Source organism: Notothenia coriiceps, unplaced genomic scaffold (assembly GCF_000735185.1).
Source record: "Notothenia coriiceps isolate Sejong01 unplaced genomic scaffold, NC01 NC01_scaffold00014294, whole genome shotgun sequence".
Classification (NCBI taxonomy): Eukaryota; Metazoa; Chordata; class Actinopteri; order Perciformes; family Nototheniidae; genus Notothenia; species Notothenia coriiceps.
The window spans coordinates 196718-205715 of record NW_011346995.1 but is presented as its reverse complement, the minus strand read 5'-3'; the positions used below and the strand labels follow the sequence as shown (position 1 = coordinate 205715).

The 8998-nt window shown below is 40.5% G+C and overlaps 1 long non-coding RNA gene across 1 annotated transcript in view; it reads left to right on the top strand.

Annotated features, from left to right (window-relative positions):
* The window catches only part of LOC104948446 (uncharacterized), a 5694-nt gene extending 3950 nt beyond the window's left edge, over positions 1 to 1744 (top strand). The window contains exon 3 of the long non-coding RNA XR_798689.1: positions 1088 to 1744. This is a non-coding gene — a long non-coding RNA (uncharacterized lncRNA). The remainder of the gene's footprint in view (positions 1 to 1087) is intronic.
* The last annotated feature ends 7254 nt before the right edge of the window (positions 1745 to 8998 follow it).

Sequence of the window (8998 nt, the reverse complement as noted above, 5' to 3'; positions counted from 1 at the left end):
TAATGGTTGGACACTCCCAACAACTTCACCTCAACTCTTCCCTGAGTCGAACCAGAAAGATAGAAAGACAGAGAAAAAAAGTTGAAGGGGCGGGACCAGCAAGATGAAATGTGTTTTAAAGATGGCAGGGCTCCCACTCACTGCAGAGCTATTCTCATGTTTGCTGAGGAGCTGAAGTAACTGCAGGGACCAGACAGGCGGCGTAGGAAATCAAAGATGGCTGCAAGCTCCACATCATCAGACTTTTTTTCTTTCTCTTGATTCAACCACGTTTCACAAGAAACAGATATGCATTTGGGCATATATTCAAAGCCAAAGTTAACTTCAAATAACAGACAAAAAATACCTATAAGAAAATAAAAATCACTTTACTGTTAAAAAAAAGCATCATGAGCATGAAAAAGTGGAATCAGAAATTAAAATAACATAAATACAACTTTTGTTTGAAAGCTCCTTATAGGGCTGAATGAAATACGTCACTGTTGCAAATTTGCATCGCAATGACGATAAAAAACATCATATTGTGCAGCCTTAGCTCCAAAGCACTCACTGTTATTTGCTGGGTAATAGATATTGCAGTAACCATACTGCAAGTCTGCAAATGGTTTAATTTGCATTTGTATTAGACAGAAGAGTTCCCAGTAGACAAGGTTAATTGCTACTTCCTTGACATGTGACATGTGAGGCTGTCCTGTGGGCCAATTTATCCCTGGGAGAAGAGAGGTGGTTTAGGTAACCCAATGCACGTGCAAACTCTTGATTTTGTCAAGTTTTTGAAGTCATTAGAATGTATGTTAAAGCTAGAGAAATGGTCTGTGTTCTCAAACAAATGGTAAGCAGGTTATCTAGTTACTTAAGTTACATTTCTGGTCGAAGTCCATAGTGACCAGAGAAATCCCTGCCTTCATAGTGTATTGTTCCTTTAGCCATGCTGTTAATAATGAAACAAGACATCTCTAATGGTAAAGGTAAAGTCAGCAAAATCGAAGACGAACAAGATTTATTCCTTTCCACTTCTTAAGATGTTAAATACCCCCCGCCATTTTGAATCCTACATCTTTCTCCTCTCCTGTGCTGTCTCCCTTAGTGCTGCCAGCTGGGCCTGCAGACAGAATCCTCCAGATGTGCTGCACTCTGATTGGCTTGTTGAAGTTGTTTCCTCACTCACTGACGCTCATATTTCCATACTTATGCGGAAGAAAGCGCTAAGGATTATGGGTGGAGGTGATCCTCTCATGTCAGAGGTGGCAGTCCATCTGTCTGCCAGCTTGTAAGGAAAGTGGCACACAATAACTTGGTATATTTGATCAACTGCTTTATGCGTGGATGAAAATGCATAAATCTTTAGTCATTGACAGTGAAACACCATATCTGATGTTATCATGACATATTAGGATACAGAAAAGTTCAGTACTACAAGTTCACTTGTGTAGGAAACAAAATATGCTGTAGCCTAATGAAATAATCGTCAAAACACTTGATATTGCTCTATAAGAACCATTCCCTTTAATAAGAGTTTAAGGGTAGCCCAAACATACCAGGAAATTGCCCCTACATGCACGGAAGCATTCATTGTATTTCTAAATGCGTTCATTATGGTTCTTCACATGTTTTCTTCAACTTTGTGTACTGTATTGGAACATTCAGTATCTTTGCTTCTTTTAAAGCATTTTAAGTTGGATTATCTAATTCTGAACAATGATGTCTGTGCGTATGTTTCTGTACAATAAATGAAAGCGCCTGATATGGGTATATGTGGCCCACACACTCAGACACCGACAGCTGTCTATATGGGAAGTTTCGAGATAGAGCAGAGAGAAAGAGAGAGTTGGTGATTAAAGAGGAGGGGCGCTCACACACACACACCTATAATCCTTTTACCGACTGAAGCAAAGAGAGAGACGACAGAGAGGAGAAAAGATCAAAACATGATTGAAGGTTGAAGGAAGCAGAGAGAGATACAGAAAAACTGTTCAGACACACTGCCCCGTGTGACACTCACACAGAGAGAGAGGCACTAATTAAACAGGACACACACACACACACACACACACACACACACACACACACACACACACACACACACACACACACACACACACACACACACACACACACACACACACACTGCAGCAGACATGCAGGGGCGGTTGAGGTTTTCAAATTACAGCTTATCCTATATTCCAGGCAGTTTTTGTCTTTCTCTTCTCTGAACACTTGCAGCAAATTTTCCACACAGAAATACTGTCGGAAAACTACGACTCTAAGCTTGACAGTTTTGCTATAATTAATTAATATTTCTGGGATGTGGAGTGTAGGGTTGTACAATGACACTAAAGTTGCTGCAGATTTCTTACATCCTGGGACCAAGTTGCACATAAGTGTTTTTCTGTTCACTCAATATGGATTTAATGGCTGACATGGTGTGGGTTTTTGGCCAGCTTGATCTTCGTATGAATGGCAGAAGCTGGTTAGCTTAGCACAAAGACTGAAGGAACAATCTGTCCAGAGGTAACAAACCCTGTCCACCAGTACCTCTAAAGCTCAGCAAATGAACACATTATATATTGTTTATTTAATCTTTACAACAAATATAAATATGACACATTGTAGTGCTTATGTGTCCTTGGAAAAAGCTAATCTATTTCCTCCTATTTCAAATCGTATTGCTAAACTAAGCTAAGTTATCCAGCATCTGGTGGTATCATCTTAATATTTACCACACAGATTTTAGAGTTCATCATCTACCATCTATTTCAACTCACTTCCAGAAAAAGCCAATAAGCTTATTCCTTAAACTTCATGTTACATTTGTGAAGTTTAAAGTGTTACTCTGTAGCCTAAGGCCATTGTTGTCAGTGGTAGGTATCCATTGCTTTACCTTTTATTTTCCAACATAATTTGCATTTAAAGGTGGGGTAGGTAAGTTTGAGAAACCGGCTCGAGATACACTTTTTGTTATCTTCCATGGAATGCTCTTAACAACCCGATAGCAATGAATATCTAAGTGCTTTGACAAAAAATCCATAAAAGTGTCATCTCTGGAAGCCGTAGCACTGTAAAAAGCACAACCAATCATTTTAGCCGGCCCGGCTAAAATAACTGGATGGCCTACCTGCCTGTCAGCCTTCCATCTGTGCACAAACTTATCTCGTGCCCTCATTGGTCATGTGCGCGTTCGTGTGTGTTGGAGGAGGGGCTCTGTAAGGAAGTGGCAGATTTTTTCCGGTTGTGTATTTTCAAATTCTAGCGCACTCGAGCTGGTTTCTCTAAAATTACCTACCCCACCTTTAAGTCAAGACAAAGAATGAAAAACATCATCCCTGAAGTATTTTGGTTTAGTTTCGGTTTGTGTTATCATAACAACATGATATCAATTCTCTAACACAGCAATATCTCCCTAAAGTTTGCTAACTTTGGCTATGCTAACTGTTAGCTATTTGCTACTGGTGATACCAAACCAGGTCATGCTGCGGCAGCAAAATCTCTGAATGTGTTGAGTGAAATTATGTTTTATTGCTTCAGAAGTTATCTTCTTTTTGAAAGAGAAAAACTTTTATTTATTTTTCAAAACTAACACTTTCCGACATATTTATTATTGGCTGCACCAACTCATCAAAGAGGTTCTATTTGTATTTTCTAGTGCATAATATTTTACACAATTGTACTAAATTCAGTAATTGGTATCTTAGTTATCTTGTATCTAGTTATCTGGGTTTGAACAAGATCTAAATATACAACATTACTTTTCACCAACCAGTCAAAAGGGTTTTACAAATCAGGCAGCAACAGCATTACTTCTTTATTTTATTGAGGCAATTAACAGTGCTCCTTCAAACAAAGTCATATACAGAAATCAGCTACAGACAACAGAAAGTAAAATAGTCAGACATGTATCACTATTTCAATTTGAAGGAGAACCTTGGAGCTGCTGGCATTTACTCAAGTATTTTAGCTTGACGATGAAAAAGGAGTCAAAGAATTCAGCTCTCTTGTTGGCTAGACAGGCCTGAGCGCATATGAGCATGCTTAGGCCACGGGCATTATTCTCCCTGCTGACGTGACTCTGTAGCACCCAGGAAGGAAGGAACTGGGGGAGAACTAGTAAAAGACTGCAGAGGGATTTTTAGGGAGCACTCATTTACTTTAAGTACTTCAAATTATACAACAGCCTGGCCAAGTTTGTGATGCGTGTATGTTACGCCTTTTCTTTCTCATTCCCTTCCTTCTCTCCTTTTCCTGCTTTCCCTCCTACCCCTTGTTTCTCGTATCATTTCAGTGTCTCCCCCTGCCTTCGTCACCATCTCTCAGTCTTTGTCTCTCTTCGTTCTGTTAGTTAACATCTGCAGGCTGTTTTCACTGGAATATATTTCTTGAACTTTTTAGACTTGAGCTGCAGGGAGGCGGGGTTGACGAGCTGATCTAAAGTCAGTTTGGGCTTGGTTGTGGGGAGGGAGTGAGGGGTAGGGGCAAAGGAGAGTATAAATATGTGTCAGGAAACACAAGCAAGCATGTTGGAGAAGTTGAGTCACACTGGATAGCTCTCCCACTGGAGATACACTTAACAATCACATCAAAAAAAAAGCTAGTTTTTTACGCCGTTTAAAGAGGCTTCATGCTTCTGACTTATTATTTGAGGGTATATCACAATTGAAGCAAAGACGATTCTTCCAAAAAGCTCCTCTGTCAATGAGCTCAAGTAATGAGATTGAATGTGAGAATTGCAGAAAAAGTAGAAGGCAAAAGAGAGAAAATCAAAGTAGGGAACCTCCCTTGGCTGCAAGTAACACATGGTTAGATTTGCCTGTGTGTCCACATGACTCACAGTCTGGTCAGCAAACGCATAATAAACGTGACAGAAATATCCACGTACAATGTCACCAGAGTCCACGGCAGGCAGCTAATTGCTAGATAGAGTTAAGGCGTGGTTGGAGAGAGGAAAAAAAAGTTTGAGCAAGAGAATGTCCATAAATGTATTTTCTTTTTTCTTTTGAAGGCTGCAGAAATATGCAAAAGAGTCAAGTTTATCTTCTGAGAGAGTTCAGTCAGGTTTTAGGGGCCATATTCTCCAGGAAAGGGATAAACTACAAATCTTAAAAACTTCCTCTAGCCCCACAAGTAGTTTGGCAAGTCTGTGATATTTGAGCAATACTGAATTGCCAAGACATTTGATGCAAATATCATGGCAACATTTCTGAGGCAGCGCTGTTTTGTGTGAGTAACGTTAGGCTAGTGCGCCACACAACATGTTGCTACAGTTTCAACAGGCCTCCCTTTGCTCATTGTTAAATAATTGAAAATGTATTTTAAAAAAAACACCAAAAGTAAAGAAACATTTTCACCAACTTGACGAAACATGCAAAATTAAAAGAATGCCGTAAGAAGCTCAAAACACAACAAAAACAGGGACACTAAAAAGTGATGCACACAGCTGGGACCGGACTGTTGGTGTTCGCGGATTAAAAAGTCGGCCAACTGTCAGTGTCAACTATAAGCTAACTAGCTAAACTAGTCGTTTCAAATATACTTACAAAACACTTACAATTATGAAACTGACTAACTCTGCGAGAGTGAGTAAACACTGCGTGTTTTTGGCCTGTGTAGCATGTTTTCCACGGGTCGGCCACTTTAGTTATCTCATCATTAACTGCATTTGTTGATTATAAAAACCATAACCATATACTGATATTTCCGCCCCTGTGTAGCCTACATTGTTTTAAGTACCAAATGCTAACATTAACCACACTTTGCATTTACATTTGATCCAAATCACTTTTACAGAGGCAGATCAAGTGACGTGGGGTTCAGTATCTTGCAATAACCTCTCGACATGTTGACTCCAGTACAGCTGTGCAGGTCACAGAACTAATAGTCTTGTTGAAATATAATGAATTCAAACTGGATATACTATGTAGCATGAGATTGTAGAACAAATATGTGTCAGAAATGTAGTTATAGTATTTATAGTAACAATAATTACATAATTTTGATGTATTGAATTAAAGTTTGGGGTAAAGTTTGCACCGCTAAGATAGAATGTACCTGACTTGCAGAAAACGCTAAATAGTTTAAACCCTGTTTAGTTAAGTCACAGCGTATTGGCTGCTGAAGGGTTAAGCTGAGCTCAGCTATGGTGAGTGGAGGGGAGAGCGCTGAAATCTTTTCCATATTACGGCACACATGAGGAACACATTTAAGTGAGTTCAGCTGTCTGGAGCCTCTCTCTCTCTCTCCCTCTCTCTCTCTCGCTCTCTCTCGCTGGCTGGTTAGGGGAGGGTTCAACACAGCAGTATATCATTACACATCTGGGAAAATGCACTCAGAGCCCCGGATGACACACAAGAGAGAAGAGAGACAATGCTCTCCATCCGTAACCAACCACTGTGGTAGCCGATTGAGAGTTTGAAAAGGAAACAAAATTGATAAAGACGCAAGATTGATCTAATTCAAGTAAACGAATGGTATCTGATGAAACAGCATGCACCATAAAACTACTGTTTACATAAGAGCTATAACAGAGAACATCAAGGTGGTTATGAAGCATCCTCTCCCCTTAGAGAAAAAATAGCAGAGCCCTGACAAAAGATGTGAACGCAACAAACTCCGACATTAATATGAACTCTAATGGAAATCTGAGACCTCTCTCTAATCGTCACTTCCCTTCTGTAACTCCACCTCTTTCAAACTGCACATTTGCTCCACTTTCTGTAGTTTTATTTTGGTAAGATGGATGTCGACTGGCCGAGCTTTTGGGAGGGAGGAATCCTACAGTTTTTTGTTCCAGCATGGAAACTGTTGTTTCCCTACAGTCCCAGGTCCACATACCACAAGAATATTACTTCCATGACTTCAGCTGCCTCTGAGTAGTTCTCTCTGCAGATACCATCTAGCAGAAGAAATGCAGTGGATTTTCTTCCTTCTCTCTTGTTCTTGTAGGACACTAACACACAAATATGGTGGGGTTCCTTCGGTGAGAATGATGGGTGGCACACAAGATTTATAGAGCTGAGGTCAAAGTTGAGGAGACAAAAAACTCTCCACACATCACCTAAAGGCCCACATATGCCACCCCCTTCCTGACTGACCTCAACCCTTCCACGTCCTGTAAAGAAAGAGGAGGCATTTGAGGGAAGCCAAACAAGAAACCCCTTTTTTTTCATCTTCTGTTTCTGCCAAGTGTGAGCTTTGCTTTTTCATATATTTTGTCAGATGTCAATTTTTTGTTGTTGAGTTTTCTCACATCAATGCTAGGCAATTCACAGAGATGTCATAATCCACCTAACTCAGTGGAAGCAACACCATTCACACTTTGAATACCACATCAAAAAAGTGCAAATGGAAAGTCTGCACCTTTTTCTTTCCCTGCACTCCAGAGGATTTAAAATGATGCTTCACATTTAAGATTCAAAATACCCATCTTTCAATTCGGCTTTGCTCTGTGAGTTTCTGTGAGGGAAAGGTCCAGCGTCTGGCCTCTCTGGCTTTAACGCCTGCAGTTGGTGTGACAACAAGGAAGTAAAATGACTCCACCAGACCTCCTCCGCACTTGAATGATTTCACAGATGGGAAGGAGGAGAACGCTTTAAAAAATAGTTGGAACTTGTAAAGCTAGGCAAGGCTTCTGAGGCAGAACAAAAATACTTTTTCTTTACTTCTCTTACATTTTGCTAAACAAATCCCTGGTAGGATATTACTTGTTAATGGCAATGCCTCTTATGATTGCAGCTTGATTTTGTATCTCATAGTCGAAGCAGAATGATTAAGACAAAGCCATTCTCCAAAAGATTCTTAAGTTAACATTAAAACTTTATTTTGATCAAAGCCCTTTTAGCTGATGATTTGACAAGCAGACCTGGGGTTAGGGCTAGGGTTGTAGTGAGGATTATTTGAGGCAGTTTTACCTCATTCGATTACACACAGACATACTCAGTTCACCAAAGGCTTCTTCTTTCTCTAGTTGAGGTTGTAAAAATGTACCTTTACAGTCTTCGATTGTGATAAAAGCATGCCTCTTCTTCGATGGCACCATTGACATCAATAGGAAGTTGGTTGATATGGCAAATTTGTAAGGAAACATTTGCAGAATTACATACATGATGTCCTCTCTCTTTTCTCCATAGCCATACAGAGATATAGGGTAAGTGGGTGTTGACATTAAGACTGACAATGCTTTGAGAGTTTATATATTTATATCAGTTTTTGATATTCGGTTTGTTGGTTTGTGAGCTGGATCACAGAAACAAATGTTGTCCCAATTTTCCTGAAACTGAGTGGAGGGTTTAGCAGTACAGTACAGTACTAACTCATGTACCCAGGCCCGGACTGGCCATCGGGAGGACCGAGAGGTTTCCCGATGGCCTGGCCTGTTAAGTGGCCTGCTGACCTGAGGAATTTTCTTTTTATGCATGTTGTGAACGCAACGCTGCGCAAATGTGGGTCTGACTCTGCCTCACAGAGGGTGACTGGCTGTCTACATGATGTGGCCTGCCAACATGGCCACTTTCATACATACAGATCATACACTAATGCCCTCGATTGGTCTCTGTGTGTCATTCAAGCTCGGGAGGGTGTGTATGTGTGGCGCGAGTGAGCGAGAGAGAAAGCACGCGCACCGGTTACGTGTATTGTTGTTGTTAGCATTTGGTGCTAGCTATCTGCGCTAACGGATATAATGAGCTGTCAACAAGGTGGAGGAGAGTCCTCTCCTGTCAGACTGAGAGACTGATAACTACAGCTCAGGTGAGGTAAAGGACTCTGAGTGTTGAGATAGTTAACTTAGTCTAAGTTCTCAGTGGGTCTCAAACGGTTCGGTCACCATTTATGTAAACACATATTTCCATTTGAAGGGGGAGTGATTAGTAAAATATTCATGAATAATTAAAAACAAATGTTAACTAGGTGAAAAAAGGTAAGATAAACTTTAAAAACTTGTTGAGAGCTAAAACTAGTCTTTGCTGCTGCCTCAAAGAGGAGCAGGGAGGAGAGGGGGGAGACGGGT